This window comes from Camelus bactrianus, chromosome 10 (assembly GCF_048773025.1).
Source record: "Camelus bactrianus isolate YW-2024 breed Bactrian camel chromosome 10, ASM4877302v1, whole genome shotgun sequence".
Lineage (NCBI taxonomy): Eukaryota > Metazoa > Chordata > Mammalia > Artiodactyla > Camelidae > Camelus > Camelus bactrianus.
In genome coordinates, this window is record NC_133548.1 from 16,279,086 (window position 1) to 16,299,911 (window position 20,826).

Here is a 20,826-nt window from a genome sequence, read left to right on the forward strand (position 1 = left end):
TGGTGATCTTCCTTTTATACTTTATATTCAGATGATTTTTTTTTCTTGCACGGAACATGTATTACTATTATAATTAAAACAAATCATTGCAAAAGGGCTATTTAAACCCCACACTCTGAAGCTGCTGGGTCTTTGTGGGTACTGCAACCTGGGCCTGGAATACCTTTTCTCCTGTCGTCTGACTGGAGAACTTCATCTCACCCTTCAATGCCCAGCTTGGTGTCTCCTCGGCCATGAAGCTTTCCCTGATTTCTCCAGCATAAACATTGGCCCTTGCTGTCTATTTCTGAGACCCTCATTTTGGAGATGAGAAGACAAGGCCCAGAATGGGGCAGGGGCCTCCCAAGGCCTCACAGTTACGCCACCACGGGTGGTGAAGGTGCACTAGAACCCAGAAGGGCTCCTTTCACAGCACAGGGTGGGGGTTGTGGGGGGAGAGGGGCGCACAGACCCTACTTGATTCTCAACTTCCCCTTCCTTCCCTGGAGCCAGCGCCTGCCCTGTCTGAGACAACCTTGACCTCCGTCTTTGTTCTTCTCGGGAATAAGCCAGGGTGCTCTTTGCCTCGCCTCCAGGGGCACAAATTAGTGAAGTGTGGGGGTGAAGAGCAGAGAATGGTTTGGTTGTTGTTCCACAAAGGGGACTGCGGACAGGAAACACTGGGGCCTCTCCTCCTGCTCTGGGCCCGGAGGCTGTGTCTGAATGCCTCCCCCAACCAGGGCCTCCCTGCCCACCCAGCTCCTGCCCTGGGCCCCTCCTTGGGCGGTTGCTTGGAGACCCAGCTCACCCAAGGCTGTATCTTCATCGCCTTGAGTTTGAACCCGTTTTGCCACTGAAATAAAAAGCTGTGATTTCGCCTACCTGAGGCTTATTTTTACCAGAAATACTAAGATTTCAGAAAACAACCTACCATTAATTAAGCACAACCGGGACCCGGGCCCTGGCTGGGTATTTTATATACACCCCCACTCATCTTCATGACCACATGCTGAGGCCACTCTTATCACCCCCATTTTACAGGTGAAAAAAATTGAGGCTCACAGGGAATGAAGCCCCTTGCCCAAGGTCAAGAGCTAGAAAGTGACTGAGCTGGGACTTGAGTCTGGGTCTATTTGGTGGTCAGTAAGCCGGACCCCCGAGGTAGTTCTATGAATTGGATGAGCTAATTGCAACTGTTCCACACAGAATAACGCACTGAACATTATAGCTGCTTCTCATTTCCATTTCATAATGAGAGCAGGCACTGCGGGGAACTGGGCTGCAGAACCAGCCCGGCCAATGGTGGGCGGGGAGGCGAGACGTCCTGCAGACCTGGCAGGAGATGGCAGATCCCCTGGCAGCCCCAGGGCCCCAGACTTGCTGCTGGACAGAGTATTGTTTGAGAGCAAATATTATTTTAACCTCCAGCTTAATCCAGACCAAGCTTATCTTTCCCACTGAAAAGCCCACAGCCCAGAGAAAGTTAAGCCCTTTGCTGCTTTCCTAATTGCAGGCTTGGAGCTCTGCTTGGGGACACCGGTTCTCCAGAAAAGCCCCATAAGTGGTCTGGTATTTGGCAGTGGCATCAGAGCAGCTGGCTCCAGGCTGGGCTGTCTGGCTTTCCAGGCCCATGCTGGGCTGGAGGCCCCACAGGGGAGAATGGAGGCTGGGGCACAGAGATGGTTTCCAGGGGTCTCCCTTCTGCATGGGGCCTGCAACCCCAGCCCCAGGGCAGATCTAGCTACAGCGGAGGTGGGAGAAATGAGTCCTGCCCTGTTGTTTGATGCCAAGTCCCACTTGGCTGGAAAAGCAAAATGGGTCAGTGGGCCGCAGACCCCTCCTTCTCTCCCAGTCACCATGTCTGCTTCCTGCCTGCCTCTCTGAAGTTCAGGCAGAACTGGTTCCTGTTCAGACCAGAGGCCATAACACCCCCACCCCCAATTTCTCAAAAAACGTACCATTAGAGGGGAGGGGTCCAGTCTGTGGAGGGTTGGGGACCCTCAAATGGTTCAAGGAACCAGCCCCCACACCATGCTCCCCACGTGACTGCCGACTGGGTAGTGCCAGCCAGGCCAGCCCTAGACCTGAAGGACAATGTACCCCCACCACCCTAGACACCAAGTATCCAACTAGTTCTCTAGCTGGCTCCCATCTCACTGTTTTCATCTTTCTCCCCTGTGTGTTTCCAGAAGGATGCCTGGGAAGAGAGGTGATTAGTGTCCAGGCTTTGCGATCAAGACAGACCTGGGTACAAATGCTTACTCTGTCCTCATCATGTGATCTGGGATGACTTAGCTGCCTTCTCTGTGCCTCAGTTTGCTTGCCTGCAAAATGGGATCACTATACTAGGATCTCACAATGTGGTAGGGAGAACTACAGGAGATCATGAGTGTATAACTCTTAGCACAGTGCCTGACAAAGGTAGCTCTCACATTGGCTCTGCCCAGGGTTAAAACAGGGAGGTTTTGCTCAGAGGCACAGGCACAAAGACCTTTGACTTTCCTGGAGATCATGAGTGTATAACTCTTAGCACAGTGCCTGACAAAGGTAGCTCTCACATTGGCTCTGCCCAGGGTTAAAACAGGGAGGTTTTGCTCAGAGGCACAGGCACAAAGACCTTTGACTTTCCTGGAGCCATGGAGGCCCCTCCCTTGGAGAACCACTCTCTTCTCCATATCCAGGGTCCTTGGCTGCCGTCTCTGGTTGGGTGTGGAGGAGTTAGAGGTCTGGGAAACTATAGTGTGTCCTGCACTGTGCTAGGCTCATTCCCCTTTATACACTTGAGGAAACTGGGCTCCCATGGTGGGAAGGAGTGTGCCCAGGAGTGCACAGTGCCTGTGGTGAGGCAGGAGTGTGACCTTGTACCTTCACACAGGGCTCTCCCCCATCCCACTTGGCCCCTCGGGCCCCTCGTGAAACAGGGAGGAGTGTCATCCTTATTCTTCAGGCGTGGGTCCGAGGCCCAGACAAGTCCCTCAGCTGGCCTAGAGCAGTGAGTGGGGCTGGGATGAACCCTGCGATGCTGGTCTAGGAAGGCTCAGCTCATAGGAGCCCCCTGAGGGGCCAATGCTGGTGTCCGTGAGCAGAAGCATGCCAGCCCCTTCTCGGACAGCCACGACCTCCGGGCCCTGCTCAATGCACCTGCTGGGAGCATCTGAGGAGCGATGCCTCTGTATCCAACAACAGGTGCATCTGTGGTCCTCTCCAAGACACAGGCCTGCAAGTCACAGGCCCAGACCTCCAGGAGGTGGCTAATTTTCAGCTTTCCAGAAGGAAACAAACCCTAAGGAATCAAGATTCCCTGGCTTCTCCAGGCTTTTGGAGGCAGAGGGGTTCCAGCCACATCTCCTTAGACTTTCTGCCTGCTCAAGCCTTGCAAATGCACCTCCAGATCCAGACCCCTCCACACTGTTTTCCTTTTCCCCAAATCAAAGGTTTTGTCTACTACAAGTCTGCACAGTCTTCTTTCAGCAGCCATAAAGAATAGGGCTACAGGACTCTGGAGATGCTGTGCAATCCTGGGGTTTGTCACAGAATCCCCAGGTTTCAAAACTCCTGGAACCCTTAGAAGCTGCCACAGTGCTCCTGGGAGTGACCAGGTCCCTGGGCTGTCACAGGGTGCTAGGACCACACAGGTCCCTTGAATGCCAGCAAAAATTCTGGGCTACCATATAATTCCCTGAACCAGCATGGAACCCTTGGGTTGCCATGGGGGGCTGGGCTGCTTCAGGATGCACAGGATATTTAGAAACACTGCTATGTCAGAGGCTCTGGGCCACCAAAGAACCCCTGTGCTATCATAGGACTGCTGGAGTATCTTAGAATGGAAATTATTGGCTTAGAAATCCTTCACCAACCCACATTCTTACTCCCAGTTCCTCATTTATGCCATTTTCCCACCTCCTTCCAGACTTCCGCTTAAATGTTTCTTCCTCCAGGAAGCCCTCCCTGGTGTCTCCCTGGGCCTTGCTAGGTGCGGCAGCACAGATGTCATGAGCTCCACGACAGCTCCCTGGATTTGCCACATTAGAACACTCAGCATATGGTACTGCCGTTACCTGGCCACAGGTCTGTCTCCTCTACCAGAGTGTGAACTGGTGGGCAGGGGCTGAGTTCCCAGCATGATCAGATGGCCCTTAATGAGTATAACTTGAATAAATAACTGTCTGCTATTAACTTACTAGGCACTTGATGGCTGTGTGACCTGGGGCAAGTCACTTCACCTCTCTGTGCCCCAGTTTCTTCATCTGCACAACTGGGATACTAAGAATATCTATCTCATCAGGCTGGTGTGAGGCTTAAATCACTTCTGTAAAGCACTGAGATGGAGCCTGGTAGAGGATGCATGATGCTAATATCTGCTGTTTTTTAAAACCTTCATTTGTTTATTTGTGGTGAGAACATTTAAGATGTACTCTCTTAGCAACTTCCAAGTATACAACACAGTATGGTTAACTGCAGTCACCGTACTATACACCTGCTGGACTTATTAATCCTGTAGCTGGAAGTTTGTATCTTTTGACCAATATCTCCCCATTTTCCTGACCACCTGGCACCAATCTGCAATTTCCACGAGTTCAGCTCTGCTAGATTCCACATATAAGAGAGATCATACAGTATTTGTCTTTCTCGATCTGACTTCTTTCACTTAGCATAATGTTTTCAAGTTCCATCAGTGTTGTTGCAAATGGATTTCCTTCTAGGATTTCCTTCTTTTTTATGGCTGAATATAAATATCTGTTATTATTAAATGCGTGTACTCACTAGAGTTCCACAGAGTCTAGACTTGCGGAAAGGATAGACATGGGATCCTCCTACCCCCTGCAGGCTAAATGGGGCAATAGTAGCATACCCCAATATAGCACTTACCACCTGCCAGGCACTGCTCTTAATGCTCTACACACATTTGCTCAATTCATCTCAGAGCAACACTCCGAGGTTGGTGCCTGCTGTCGACTCAATTGTGTCCCCACAAATTCACAGGTTGAAGTCATGACTCCCCCAGTTTAACTGTATTTGGAGATAGGACCTTTAGGGAGGTAATTAAGGTTAAATGAGGTCATAAGGGTGGGGCCCTCCTCCAACAGGATTGGTGTCCCTACAAGAAGAGGAATAGACACCAGAGACCTCTCTGCTTTCCCTCTCTGTGCAGAGCAAAGGCCAAGTGAGGACAGAGTGAGAAGGTGGTTCTCTACAAGCCAGGAAGCGAGGCCTCACCAGAAATCAAATTTTCTGGCACCTTGATCTTAGATTTCTTGACACCAGAACTATGAGAAAATAAATGTCTGTTGTTTAAGCAGCCCCACACCCAAGCCTCTGCTATTTGTTTGGCAGCTCTAGCTAACTGATACAGTGTAGTACTATTTTTAATCCCATCTGACAAATGAGCAGTGAGGCATGGTGAGTTTAAGGGACTCATCCCAAGTTCACACCTGGTGAGTGGCAAAACTGGGATGTGAACCAGGCTTTGGCTACAGAGTCTACATTCAACTACCTGAACCTGTCTCCAAGGTCAAGGGTATAGGCTGAGTGTCCCAGATATAGGTGGCCAGGCCTGAGCATCATGGACAGTCTACCACAAGAATGGATGGTGGAACTGGGTACATTTCATCCAAGACTTCTAGGCTGCTTCCAAGACCTGCCTACTATGATCCTGCAGGCTGGTGATGGGGAGAGGGACTCCTATATGGTTGTAAACTGGCTGTGAATACAGGGAGGCCAACTTCAGGCTGGCCTAGAACCAGAGCAGCTCCACAGTGGAAAAGGTTCCCAGGTAAGGTGGTAAGTTCCTTGTCCCTGAAAGTATTCAAGCACTGCTGTTGGACCACCATTTACTGGTTATATTCAGGGAAGAATGAACAGCAAGAGTAGAGTCAACAGTTCTCTCCAGCCTCAAGCAGCTGTGACATATTAGAAGGGCTGGCAGTTAAAAGAGTTCCTGGAAAAAATTTTTCCAGGACAACTCTGTTCATTCTTGCTCATTTTTCAAGTTCCAACCCAGATATCACCACATCCACGAAGTCTTCCTTAACTCTCTCCCCATCTGTCCCCATCCCTGATACAAAGATGAGTCTCCCCCATCTCTCTGAAATCAGAGACCAGGCTTTAAATCGTCGCTTTCCCTGTGTGATTTTGGGTGAGAGCCTCAAGCCCTCTGAGCTCCAATTTTCTCAGCTGTGAAATGATTTCATCCCAGAAGAGGGAACCAAAGATCAAATGACATCAGCAATCCTCACACTTAGCCTGTGATCAGGAAATGCAAATTTCCTTCAGTCTCTGGTAGGTTCAGAGGGTGGGGGGTAGTGAGCTGCCTGCCATTGGCTATATTCAAGCTGATGTCAGAGAGTCTTGGTGTGGGACTGGGTACTGAGGATTTCTTTCTTGCACTGAGGTAAAGATTGCACTCAGTGTTCTTATGAGTTCTTCCAACTCTAAAAAAACACACTTGTGACTTGGCCTTGGCTGGCTGTGGGAAGATGGGCACATCACTGAGTGGACGCAGTCTCCACCCACCTCCACAAAGCTATAAAAAACCAGGAGTCCACACATGCTGCACGATTCCATTTATATGAAAAGTCCAGAAAAGGCAAAATTTATAGAGACAGAGAGAAGATTGGTTATTGCCTGGAGCAGGGGGTGGGAACAGGAATTGACGGCAAATAGGTACCAGGTTTCTTTAGGGGGTGGTGGACATAGTCTAAAATTAGATTGTAGTGATGGTTGCACAACTTTGTAAATTTACTACAAATCGCTGAATTCCGTAAAGTGAGAGAATTTTATGGTGCGTAAATTATACCTTTACAAAGCTGTTAAAACAAAAACAAAGCAGCACTGCCACCAATAAAACGGGTCCAGAGGGGCCAGTGGCATGGCTGAGGGTGTTGCCTGCACCCTGTGGGAAACATGGCAGTGGCAGGCTGAGGTCAGAGGTCACAAGGCCCGAGGTCACCTCCAGTCTCCTCCACTTGTGGCTTCACATCAGCACTCCTTTGTTTTTTTATTTTGTAAGATGCAAGGAAATGAAACGGATCCACCAGCCGACCTCATTAAAACCCTGAAGTGAACCCCAGGCGATGTGAGTTGGTGGGATTCTGCAGAAGGGTGAGGAGCTGGAGGAGGGGATGGCATATGGGAGGAGGCCCGAGGAGACTGGCCCCCCTGGAAGACTCTGGAGACCAGTGCTGGGCTGCAGCTCAGGTCATCTTGTGGTTCAGGGTCTCTGAGTAGAATAAAGGCCAAGGACTTGGCCTGGCCTTGTCTTTAAGACACTGATGGGTCCACTTGAGGGAAGAGAGGAGGCAACCAATCATGTGCTGAGCACCTACTACGTGCCAGGGAGGGGTGGACATTTATCCTGGTGATGTGACTGACTGGCCGAGGGACCTGGAGACCAGCAGAGAAGCCCTGAATGGGCACCAGGTCTATGCACTGTGGAAAGATCTGATTTGCTCATGGTTGTAAAGATGTCTGATTTAAACTTTTCTGTAAATGAGAGGTTTATCGAATCCATTTCACATGAAAGGAAACCAGAGCTCTGGAAGTTAAGTCACTTGCCTGAGGCCACACAGTAAATGGTAGGAGTCACATTTGAACCTAGGCCAATGCAAAGCAGAATAACTTTCAGAGCAAGTTGATCTCATGGTTAGTAGTGAGCTCCCTATCGCTAGAAGTATGTAAGCAGAGGCTTAATGAAACCTCTCAAGAAGTCAAAACCAGTGACCTTGAAACCCCTCCCAGTCCAGTTAGTTTGTGAGGCCACAAATTCTTGCTGATCGGTTCCCTTGAGAGTTAAATCTGGACTCAGAGTCAAGTAGAAAGAAAAGCCTGAGCCATACTGAGGGAGCAGACCGAGTGGGCAGGGCCTGGCTGGTACCCCATCAGCTCGCCACACACCACGGCTGATTGCTGGTTGGGGCCAACGTGATACTTGAATACACACGGGCCGGGCCAGGGCAGGCAGCACAGGGGTCCAGGCAACTGTGCTTTGGCCTAAACTAGTCCCAGAAGCGGGTGCATAGGGAGCAGGAGCCACCCCACAAAGCTGCTGCCCAGTCGGTCAAAAGGGGCCCTGTCTGGCCCTCCAGCCAGCGGCCTGTCTCACACCTGCCCCACTGCTGCCCCGTGGGGGCACCCCACCCTCCCTCTCCCCAGTTACTGCCTCCCTGAAGGACTCAGGATCCCAGGCTGAGGTTCCCTCCTCTCAGCCCCGGACTCCCTAGAGGATGAGCTCACCAGAGGCCACCTTCCCAAACAAGAGCCCTGGGCCGGCGAGAGGCCCCAGCTCCCTTTCATTTGCCCACCAGGCCCTGGGATGGCAGTGAGGTAGGCTGAGGCCTCTGGGGAGGGGGCTGGGCTGGGGGCTTCCCCTGCCATCTCCTCTCCACAGGGCTCCCCAAGCCAGCACTGAGGTGGGGAGGCCAGGGGCCCTTCTGACCCACACCGCCATCCACCTCGGGGCGCCACCCTGCTCCACACCCAGAGGGAATCTGGGTTTGCTCTTACATAACCTGGGGCCTCCAGGCCGGACCTAGAACCCACACATGCGGGCGGCACTTTGGCCTCCTCTACCCCAGAAACAGCAGCTGGAGACTCTGGGGGGGAGGGCATGAATGCGGAGACTAATTGCAGTGTAAGAGTTACAGCACTTTTTCAAGGTCCTGAGACAGAAAGGGACAAGATGGCTTACCTCAGCTTCCCTGAAGGAATATCCTAGCAACAGGGCAGGGCTCCTCCAAGACCCAGGGTATCCCAGCCCTATCCCGCCTCCTTCTTTCCATCCACCACAGGTCACCTGCTGTGGTCCAGGGCCCTATACAACCATCCATCTTCCACCATCTCTCCTCTGCATAAATCCTTCCATGGCTCCCAGCACTCCTGAGGAAAAGCCCAAACTCAGAGCACAAGAAGCCTATTGATTATGCCTTCCCTCCCCACACACCCTCTTCTCACTCCACCCTAGCAGCACCACTGGTAGCTCCTTGAATGCTTTGGATCTACTGCGCCCCAGGGACTTTGCACGGGCTGATCCCTCTGCCAGGAATCCACTCCCCTCCCCCAAGTCACACACAGATTTCTTTGTCTACCTTTAAGTCATTTATAATCCAAGCCTTCCCAGCACCTCCCCCTTCCCCAGCATGGGCTCCTTCACCCATGCTATGTGTGGCCACATCGCAGTTTATTAGATCCCGGCAGCCTGCCTGTTGTTCTCAAACTTGACCTTGCATCAGAATCCCCTGGAAGACTTGTCCAAGCCCCGATTGCCGGACCTCATCCCTGAGTCTCCAATTCATTAGGTCTGGGGTGGTGGCCTGAATATCTGCATTTCTGACAAGCTCCCAGGCGACACTGATGCTGCTGGTCTGAGGACCACATTTGAGAACCGCTGGTTAGACCTGAAGCTCTTTGAGGCTGATCTTGTATGATGTTTTATGTCCAGACTCTGAAAGAATCTGGTTTATAGTTGGTGTTTAATAAACACATAAATGAAAGGTATTGATTCATCTGGTGTAGCCAATGTGGGTGGCAGGAGAATGGACTGGGACAATCTTTCCCAATTCGTCCGCTCTGCTGTCGGCACTCTCTTCCCTTTTCCCAAGATGGTGGCTGCGCCTTGGGGGCTGCTGGCTTCTCAGACTGGGCACAGTGATTTCTGGGCCTAGGAAGACAGCCCACCATCTGGGTTTTGGGAATGTCTTCAGAGGCATAAGTCTGGAGCCCATGGCAGTGGAGGGGTGTGAGCCTGTGAGGGAGGAAGTTGGAGCAGAGACAATAGGCCTGGGGAGACGGTCGGGGGCAGGGAGGGTGGCATCTGAGCATCAGCAAGGAGAAGTGGATTTTGTGGGATCCAAGAGCTACAGGCTCACGTGTCCTGCTCCTGGAATAGCCCTCCAAGAGGAGATAGGACTTCGATGGGGCCACCCTAAGTTGCCGAGAAAGGCTGGGAGTCTAAACACCCAAACCCATGGCTTGGAGTTGCCACCAAAGACCAACCACACTGTATCCAGGCTGGCTTGGAAATGGCCTCTGCCCACGCGCCCTTGCTGGAACCTGGGCCGGGCAAAAGAGGCTATCTGCAGGGTCCTGTGCAGGCCGAGGTCCAGCAGTCTCACCCAAAATGTTCTGGGCCACAGAAAGGCCACGAAGCCTTCCCCATGATCCGAGAGGGTGAGAATCCTCCCTCCCATCATGGCTGGGGTTGAATGTCCTTCATGCGGGCAGGGGAGGCTCAGCCGTGGATCAAGTCGGAGCTAGAGAAATAATGGCAGATGGCATGTCTTCAGAGATAAAACTCAAACCTGCTGCGAAGTCCATTTAGCACTGATGATGGGCTGGGCCCTGTGCTAGGCCCTGGCCCCTTCCTGATGAGGCATGAAAGAGTGTGGGCGCAGAGGACATGGCATGGAAGTGCAAACAGTCAGAGGGTGGACAGGAACGAGCAATTGTCTTGCCAGGAACATGGAAGCCTGCTTGCACGGAGCCCTGGGACACAGAAGAGAGCACCCTGCCACGCGGCCAGACATGGTGTCTACGAGCCTCTTACTCCAAACTTGGCCCCAATGTGGCATCTCAGGCCATGGCCCCAGGACTCCAGGACACAGAGCACTGGAGACCCTCAAGGTTCAGAGCATACCAGAGCCAAGGACACACAGGCTGCCCCCGGCTCCAGTGGGATGACTAGGGCACCAGCCTCAGCACTTTTGGCCTAGATGGCAATTCGATGCAACAGTCATCTGGCCACTGTCCCCTCCTGACTGCATTCCTGCCCCCCACACTTGAGGTAAAAAGAAGGGGAAAATTTCCAGATTTGGGAAGCTCCACATTCAAAGAGGATACTGCTGGGGACAGAGAAAGAAGAAGCTGGAAGCTGGCTGGGGTGGGGGTGGGGAAGCATTTGCTTTTAAATCCTTCCAGATCATTTGAATTTTTAAGGAGCATGTATTACTTCTGTAATAATAAATTCCAAAAATAATTTTTGTCTTAAATATTCAAGGCAGTCTGCAAAACTCTGTTGGGAAGAGAGAAGTTTGTGCAACAGCAGCTTTAGGGGTCATTAAATACATCATCATCATCCTTTCTTGAGCATTTACCACGTGCCCAGAGCGCTGCTCCATGTTTTAACACCCAGTATTTAATCTAATGCTCATCAGCCCTATGAGTAGGAAGCTATTAGTCCTATCATTTTCTAGATGAGAAAACAGAATTTGATAGAGACTAAATAACATGCCCAAGGTCACCCAGCCTTGGAGCTGGGGTCTGCACTTGCCAGTGTCTGACAGCAAGTTCTCATTCTTAGATCCGGGCACACCCCATGCTGCCTCCTGCAACTGAAACCAAGAAATTGACAGGCCCAAGAGCCATTTGCTTTGAGTCCACTCCACTGCTTGAAAACCACTGGGATTGCACAGGACCCCACATGAAATTGTCATGGGAAAACCAACCCAGAGCCTGGTGTCACCAACCACTTTGGAAATTTGGGCCGAGGGTAGGAAGACGTGTCTGACTGTGCATCCACTATAATCCATCCATCTGTCCAAACATTCACCACCCCCTAACTGAAGCCCTGGCATGCCCGGCTCTGTGCTAAATGCTGGGGACCAGAGTGGGCGGGATACCTTCAGTCACCAGAAAAGGACCAGGTGAACACAAGGCAGATTGGATCCCTCAGCACCTTCCAATTTGCCGACTTTGCGTCCTCCAGAAAGACCCCAAACCTTTTGTGATTTGAGATCCAAACAAATATTACAGATGGTAAGAATGCAACACAGCTCTGTAATACATGCCCACTGATAGGCTTCCACTCTCCGTTGCCTTAATTGGCATAATGCTGAGCCTGGTCTTGGCCATCCAATCCATCTCATTGGTCCAGGGACAATGCCAGACCAGCTAAATGTGGTGGGTTCTCTGGCATTTCATCCATTAGCCCCAGGATGGAAAAAGAGGGGTTATGTAAAGCTCCAGGAGCCATGGGAGGCCGGGTGGGATTTCTCCCCGGGGCTCCAGCCTGCAGACCTGAGTGCGGTCAGGCTAGCCGGGAGCTCCTTTAGCCAATGGTGTCCATGGAGCCAGCTGGAGGGCAGAGGCGGCCCCAAGTGCAGCTTGAATGCAGAGAGCAGGCAACTCAGGTGTCCTGTTCAATAGGATCCCATGTGCCCCTCAGATAAATGTTTGATGAAGGAATTAAATGTGATTTTCGAGGAAGGCTGCTCTGCCCCCACTGGGAGATGGGAGGGGTGTAACTCTCAGCCCTGTCACCAGATTTTGTGGGACAAGGCCTTAGGCTGCCCTCCAGGCACCTATACACCAAAGACTCTATTGAGCACTCCTCTCACAGAGTTATAAAATTAAAAATACAAATAAAAATAACACCAATAGCATCAGTGCTATCACAAAGCACGGACCCTCTGGCCGGTGTGACATCACACACATTATCTCATTTAGTTATTCATTCAATCTTCACATCAGTCCTGTGAGATATGGAGTATTATTACCCCCAATGTATAGATGTGAAAACTGAGGCTCAGGGGGCCAAGGCTGTACTACCAGTACTACCGGGATCTGAACAAGGTCTGACTTGGAATAAAAGTTTAAAGTTGGAAGGGGCTTCATCCCTCATTTCACGATCAACAAACTTTAGGACAGGGAGGCTGAGGCCACCAGTAGCACAGCTAGGACAAGAGCTCAGGTCTCCTCACTTCCAGCCCAGGGTCTGCTGCTAGGCCTGCTGCTTGCAACACTGTAAGTGAACATGATTTCTAAGTTCTGCAAAGGACCTCGAGATGGAAGGATGAACTACACTTGGCCCCTGTGAAGTCCCAACTCTTCTAAAGCCCCTCCACTCCCCCCGCTCAAAAAAAAACTCCCTCTCCTGGGCATGGAGGGAAAGAAGTGAAAGTGAAAGGGCCACTCAACTCTAAACCCAGGCTGTGATTTAAGGCAGCCCTGAAGACGGTCACAGGCCTGCCCGGCCAAGCCTGGAGGCCTGCAGGGAGGAAGCTAACCACCTTCATCTCACTTCCTGCCTGGCACAGTCTTCCAAGCATTTAGGCCTTCGCTCCCACTGTTTCTTCCTCCTGGGTTGCCCAGCATCCTCACCTGTCCCATATCCTACCCAGTTTTCAAAGCCCAGATCAAATGCATGGCCTTCCCTGATTTCCCACCACCATCACCACTCTGAAGTGACTTCTCAATCTGGTCTTGGAACCTCCAAGCCTTCCTTTACATTTCTGCTCCGAACCCTCCCATTCTGTACCTTGGATGACAGGGGTTGACTTTCCTGTCTGTCTCCCTTCTAAGGGGCTAGACCCTTAAGGGGCTCTCAGTGCTGGTCTCTGAGGTGCTGCTGAATGAACAGAGAGGGAGTGGGAGCAGAGAGGTTGGCCTTTTCTTTTTGTTGACTTGTGTACATGCCTGACTGGCTTTGCAGACAGATCTCTAACTGTGATCTTCCCTCTCTCTCCAGGACCTATGACCAGCTGCATCTTAAACTCTAAGTCCTAGAGGGTGAGGACAAAATCATTCTAGCATCTCTGCAGCATCAGTCATAAGTGGGGGCTTTAAAAAACAATGTGGAAAATAATCAGGTGACAAACATCCACCAATTCCAGCTATGGTTTGGCACTGAATGAGATACTGGATGAGGGGTTGGGGACAAGACACCCAGAGGAAGGGTCCTGCCCTCAGTGGATCTCCCAGAGAAGGCAGGGATCCCCAAGGGCAGGGACCTTTCAGCTTTGCCTGTTCCCAGTCCCCAGCAAATAAACAGGGCCTGCCACACAGTCAGTCAATTACCATTGGCTGAAGAAATGAATTAATAGGCATTGACCTAGGAGCAGTGAGCACCCCATATAAGGCAGGGTGGTGCTGAATGCTGAGCTGGTCTGGGCCATGAGTCAGAGCTGCAGAATTCACCGGCGAGAGAGAGGCTGGTACAGGGCCAGGAGGTTTGTGGTTGACCGAAATCAACAAAGGCCAGATCTTCAAAAACACTCGGCCACAGTTGCCTGGGAGGCAGCATTACACACTGCGGTTTCCCATCTTTTTTCTGCAGAGCAATCTTTTTTCGAATGAAATAGTACACCGCACCCTAAATGCATAACAGAGCTTCCATGGTGGACGTCAACTGGGGCATCGAGGCTGGTCTGGAAACCCTGGAACTCCTGGGGCCCCTCGGGAACAGGGCTTCTGCTCAACCAGTGAAGGCCTCCTCTCCTCTTCCTCCCTCGGAGAGTCGCCAGGAAGCGGGAAGCAGAGAGGAGGGCTGAGGCCCGGGGCTGGACCACCATGGGCTGGGTCTTCAGAGGGGCCATTTAGGTAGATAAATGCTAAAGTGGATCAAGAAACTCTCCCCAGTGATGAGGGGCTGGGGCGGGGGTTGAGGGTGCGGAAAGAAAGCAAAAGGCCCTCCCAGCGAATGGAGGGCAATCCAAAGTGGCCAGATGTGGGGTGGCTGAAACAGTGGGGTGGCCTCTAGGGAGCACAAGGACTCAGTATGTGAAGGATCTTCTGGGGCGATCCTTTAAGAAAGTGAAGCACCATCTGTAGATACATTGTGTGTGTGTGAGCATGCACACGTGTATGCAAATCAGGCTTTCAGATACAAGAGCCACTGAAACCAAGGCATACCTGTAAGAGAGCAGCTAGCCCTGTACTGTGAGCCACAGCAAGGACACATTTAGGACAAATCAGCCCTCCTGCTCGCTCACCCACCCACCCCCTGCCATGGCACCAGCAGGGAGCACCTGTTGTTTGGTCTGCTTGGCATTCCTTCTTCTGAAAATAGCACCTGGGTTTTCCCTTTGGGGTACCAGCCCTCTCACACACTCAGGCTGACTCCTCCCACTCGTAACACCCCCCCACCCCCAACCACAGACACTCAGCACTGACCTAGTCTGGCCAATCAGCATACTCTCTCTTTCTGGTTTCAGTGATTGGTCAGAGATGGTCATGTGACCCAAGAGCAGCCAATAAGATTCAACTCTAGTAGTTTTGTAAGAACTCCTGGGAAAAAGAAGCTTTCCTTCTACTGGCTTTGTGACGAGCAGGATGTCAGTCTGGAACCACATGTAGAGTGTCTGCCAGGGACCCAAGCCCACAAGGAGGGTAGCAGAAGGCACAGACATGGGCATCATTTGAGTCTTGGACACCAGTAAACAGGCCCCACATTGCTACTCTATTGGAAACCAATAAAAAAAATGAATAAATTGCCTGTTTTCTTGCTTAATCAGGTTGAGTTTGGTGTTGGCTCCAAATTGATGCAAACTCTGACCTCTGTTCAGCCTTTGCCTGGCCTCTCATCACCCCAACCCACCCCTACCAGCCCCACCCTGTCTCCCCTGCAGCCAACCTTCATGTCAGGCCTGTCATTGGTTTTTGCTGACCTGGGCAGCAGCTCCAGCCTTCCCCTTAGATCCAAGGACTGGGCACAGATCAGCAGCCTGCAGGGCTCACCTGTACCCCAGCCATCCCAGGTGTCTAGTCCCTCCTAGGGTTGTGTTTTGGCTAATCTAGTGCGACCTCTCCAACCTGGGCTCTTTGAACTTCAGTTCTACTGGGAGAGACAGATACTACACAGTGAATGAGGGCCCTGGAATCCAGCCACTTCTGAGCTTGGGGTGGGAAGAGTCACCCCACGGCTTTGGTCCATGGTCTCAGAGAGACCTGCTGTGGGCAGAGGCTGTGGGGTGTGGCAGGATAGGCTTGGGCTCAGCTGTCAAGCAGGTGGGGAAAGTTTCTGGATCTCTTACCTGCTCTATCATCTTGGGCAAATTGTTCCCTCTAAATCTCAAGATCTTCAACTTTAAAGTGGAGATCATATCACTATACACCTGACAGAAGGACAAAAATCTACAAAGCTGACAGCATCAATTGGTGGCGAGGAGATGGTGCAAAAAGAACTCTCACTCATTGCTGGTGGGGTTGCAAAATGATACAGCCGCTCTGGAAGATAGCTTGGCAGTTCCCTACAAAGCTAAATATACTCTTACCATATATTTCAGCAGTCATGCTCCTAAATATTTACCCAACTGATTGAAAACTTGTGTCCATACAAAAACCTGCACATGAATGTTTATAGCAGTTTTATTCATAATCACCCTAAACTGGAAATAACCAAGATTTCCTTCAATAGATGAATGGATAAACAAACTGTGGTACATCTAATGGAATATTATTTAGCAATAAAAAAGGAATGAGCCATCAAGTCATGGAAAGACATGAAGGAACGTATATCACATATGCGTTATTACAAAGTGAAAGCAGCCAGTCTGAAAAGGCTACCTACTATATGATTCCGATTATATGATATTCTGGAAGAGGCAAAAAAGAAAGGAGACAGTGAAAAGATCACTGGTTGCTGGGGGTGGAGAAGAAGGGAGGGAGGATTAAAAAAAGGGGTATTCTCTTATCTGGCAAGGCAGATGGCCTCCCAGAATAAACACTCTAACTCCCAGCCTCCCTTGCAGCTAGGTGTGCCACATGACTACATCCTGGCCAATGGGACATGACAGAAAGTGATGTGCACACACTCTCCTTTTCTTATTTCCCCATTCTTACTGACCAGAATGGAGAAACTGTCATGGGCCACCATGGATGATGGAGACAAGTAACGGTCAGAGAGCCACAGGACAAAAGGAACCTGGGCCCCTAATATATTTGTGTCAAAGACTCCCCTGAGCTCAGAAGTTTCCTTAGAGACAAACCAACCTGTCTCTTGTTTAAGGAACATTATTTTTAGGGGAAGGTTATAGCTCAGGGTGCTATGGCGTGCACAAGTTCCTGGGTTCAATCCCCACTACCTCCATTAAATAAAGAAAGAAAGAAACCTAATTATCCCCCCCAAAAAATTAAATTAAAGAACATTATTTTGCATTTTTGTTACACACAACCAAATCATTATCCTGACAAATGCAAGAAGCTTCAAGGATTGTCCTGAGAATTCTGCATAATATACGTAAAACATCTTCACTCACTTATTCATTCATTCATTCAACAAATAATGACTGTGTACTCTGCTGGGATCTGGGGGTTCAACCAAGGATAAGACAGACAAACCCCTGTCCTCCGGAGTCCGCATTCTAGTGCAGGAGACAGAACGTCAAGATGAATTAATTACGGATTTTCACAAGTGCAGGAATACTACTAGTATCAGCTAATGCTTATTGCTTCCTGAACTTACTACGTGTCCTGTTCTGAGCCCTTTTCACATGTTACCTCATTTTATCATCACTACAAACCCAGGAGGTGGGTGCTGTTGCTTCCTCATTTGACCAATGAGGAAGCTGAGCCACAGAAAGGTTGAGGCACCTGCCCAAAGTCACACAGCTAGTAGTTGGTGGTTCAGGATCTGAACCCAGGTCTGCTGGACTTTAGAGCCTTAACCACTGGGCTCTCCTGCTAATGAAGGGAACAACCAGGACCCTGTGACAGAGAACAGCGGAGTGCCCTGCTGACAGTTGCGATTAGCAACAACCACCACAGCAGCAAAAGCTGCACAAAAGCCCGCACTGAACAGCCTGAACTCCCTTACCTGGGTAGCCGGCGTTGAGAAGTCTGGAAAAAGATTGTGTCCACTTTTTAGAAGTTCAGATTCAAAGGGTTCACGCTGCTTTGATGACAGTGTCAGAATGTCTGGCCGCTGCAAGCTTAGGGCTGTCCAGGAGATGCCCACCTGTCAGAGACAAGCAGAACCAGCCGTGACTGCCTAGCGGGGGTCAGGGGTGGGGAACCCATCAGCTCACACTGCCCGAGGTCTCTTCTTTTTGTCTGAAATGCGCTTGGGGCCCCTGAGGAGACCATGTGATGAGCAGATGGCAGTAACCTGGGGTCATACATCAGGATTGGGGAGCCATCATTAAGGTCCCAGCTGAACTTGCCTGCAAACAATTCCAAGACACAAAGATATGCATATGCCTGTGTGTACGTCCTGAATAAAAATACTTAAGTGTCATGCCCACTGTGTTTAGCATGGTGCCCTTTGCATAGAGGGAGGCTTGACAAATGTTTCCTGATTTGCTCTGCTGTGAAACATAATTTTATACGTCTAAGTGGGGGGAGGAAACTCTGAGTTCATGCGCACAGGTGGAGAGATTCTTCTTCATGTGAAAATGCATTCCTGGGAGGCTCCATCCAGCCAGACCAGTGGCCTCATTAACTAATGAGGAGACCAATACCCAGAGAGGGGCAGCGACTTGCCTAAAGTCACAGAGCAAGTTGGTGGCAGAGTGAGGTCTAAAGCCTGGTCTCTCCTGACTCATGGCTGCTTGCTCTCTCCAGGGCTGCACCCTCCTTTGTCGTTGTCAGACTGGTATCCCTGGAGCAGCCTGGGCACAGGGTGGGAGCCTGCTGCCTGCCTGACAGCTGGACACTGGTCACAAGTCAGAGCAGAGAATTGCTTCTGGGCTGTGTTCAAGCCCAGACAAGGTGCAGGAAGCAGTGTCCACTGTGGTTGGGAGCATAGGCTTGGAGGCTAGTGGACTCATCCACATGGCTGGGGCAACCTCTTTCTGGGGTTGGGACCCTGGGGAAGTCAGGTGTCCTCTCGGAGCATCAGTCTCCTCTTCTGTAAAACAGGACTAATAATAGCATCTCTCTTTGAGGACTGCAGGGAGTGAAAATGACTTTCATAAGTCTGTGAAGCCACAGCAGAGAGCATTTGGCTCATAGCAATCACTCAATAAATGTTAGGGAGGCGACACAGAGGAGGGATTATGTGCATTGCGGGGGGCGGTGGGTGTGTGGGTGGAGCACTGGACTGGGAGTTGCTTTGTGTCCTTGGCAAGATTTTGGACAAAAATCTCTCAATTCCACCAGTGATTCGTTCCCTCTGTTCCCACCTTCCATCCTTGTCTCTGCCTTCATAGACTAGCGTCGGTCCCCAGCATACCTGCTGCTCCCTCCTGGCTGCAACCCCCACCTGCCCACGGGATTGATCGCTACACCCCAGCCCACTTTTCACCAGCCAGCAAAATGCAAATGTCATTAGCACTCTGCAAGCTGGTGAGCTAATGTCACCAGACGGCAGCCAGCACAGAAGAACTGTGGAAGGGTGGAGGGTGCGGGGCGAATTCCCCAGGAGGGGTGGCATTCTCGGCTTTTTCCAATAAGGGTATGATCAAGAAATAAACAAATGGCTGCAGGAAAGAGGTGACAACGGAGACTGTTTTAGCAGCATGCTGTGAGATGTGGCCGCCGGTGGTCCCTGCTGTGGCCCCTATCCAGATGATGTATGTGTCTTGGCCCCTCTGGGCCTCCTCCCCACACACAGCCCAATGGAGGCTCATCTGAGGGACCCCCCAGCCTCCATCTTTCATTTCCACCCCAGCCCACACTCCCTCAAACCTGCTGAGAGAAGCAGACCACCCACCCATTTAACAGCCATGGGAGTGGGGAGTCCTCTCCCAGGAGGAGGTGGCAGCAGGGGACCTCAGGGATCCGCAGGCAGGAATCCTGGGTTCCAGTCCCAATGCTGCACTAACTTGCTATGGGCACTCTGGCACATCCTCCCTTTGGGGGGGCCTTAGTTTCTCCATCTGTGAAAGGGGGTGTCAGATACATCATTGATCCCTACCATTTCTCAGGGTCAGCTCTAAACCTCCCAGCTCACAGGCAGAGATGCCAGTGTAAGGCTCCTCCTCTTCTAATGTCCTTATGACGCTGGCACTGTTGACACCTGCAAGCACATAAGGCTTCCTGGAGGAGGTGCCCGATATGCGTGTGTGGAGACCAGAGTGGGGACTTGGAGCCAAGGCTGTCTGTCAGGGCAGAGTGGGAAATGAGACAGAAGAGTCCTGTGGTCAGTGCTTTCCATACACGTTCCCATTTTATTGATGAGAAACTGAGGCTCAGAGAGGTTAAATAACTTGGGAGATGCATGGTTGTTAAATAGCACAGATTGGATTTGAGCCCCATAGTTTTGGGTTTTTTAATTGAAGTATGGTCCGTTTACTAACTTCTGATGTACACCTGAGCCCATAGATGGTTATGGGGTGCCGCCATCTAGGCTCTTTAAAGATGAACTGGAGAAATTCAGCAGTGTTTGTGTTATAAATACATGTAAATGAGCTCGAGTGCTATGTGAGGGTGGGCAACATCATGTCTGTGTGGGAGGGGTAGGGGAGTTTCCCGTGTCAGTCTGTGTACTTGTAAATGTGAGTGGGTCATTGCTGAATGAAGCTGCTGCCCTGTGGGGATGCTGGGTGGGGAGGGTGTGGCTGAGGAGCCGATGATGAGGCTGGGGATCGGGCAGGCAGAAGGTGCTGGCCATCCCATGGCAGCCTAGGATGCCCTGGTCTGTGGGCTGTGAGCTGGGCCTGTGCTCACGGGTACTGCCTCCTGGTCCTGACCTACATCGCTTGTTCCTGGCTCCCATACTCCCCTCACTGCCGCTCAGGAGAGAAGCATGTCCTGCCCTTGGCCTCTCCCTCAGCTCAGTCTCCTCCACAATCCCTAGGGCTACATGCAGATCCTGAAGATCGAGCCAGGCATACAGACGGGGCTGCTGCCAGCAGACAGGGAAGCCAGTGGGCGAGTGTCCCTTGCACCCACTGAGGACTAGCCAGACCTGTCTTCCAGCACTGGCTCTGCCACTAGCCACTGGCTGTGTGATTAGGGAATGCAATCCACCTCTCTGAGCCTCAGTGAACCCTCGCAGAGCTGCTGAGATGACTACTTAAGAGAAAAGACATGCAAACTATAAAGTGCTGTGCCCACAGACAGGGCTGTGGTTGTAATCCCAGTGGCCAAGATAACCGAGGAAGTGTAGGGAGTTCCCTCGAGAGCCTTGGCTGGGAATCTAGCCAACACCTTTATGTAAGTCCCCCTTGCCCCTCCCCTGGGCCTCAGTTTCTCCAT

General features: G+C 51.1%; 1 protein-coding gene across 9 annotated transcripts in view; it reads right to left on the reverse strand.

Annotated features, from left to right (window-relative positions):
* TSPAN18 (tetraspanin 18) overlaps positions 1–20,826 on the reverse strand; it is a 171,660-nt gene that overhangs the window by 40,952 nt on the left and 109,882 nt on the right. For all 9 annotated transcript variants that reach the window (XM_074372132.1, XM_074372133.1, XM_074372134.1 and 6 more), the window contains one exon: positions 17,504–17,644. The gene's annotated coding sequence lies outside the window, so the exon portion shown is untranslated. The remainder of the gene's footprint in view (positions 1–17,503; positions 17,645–20,826) is intronic.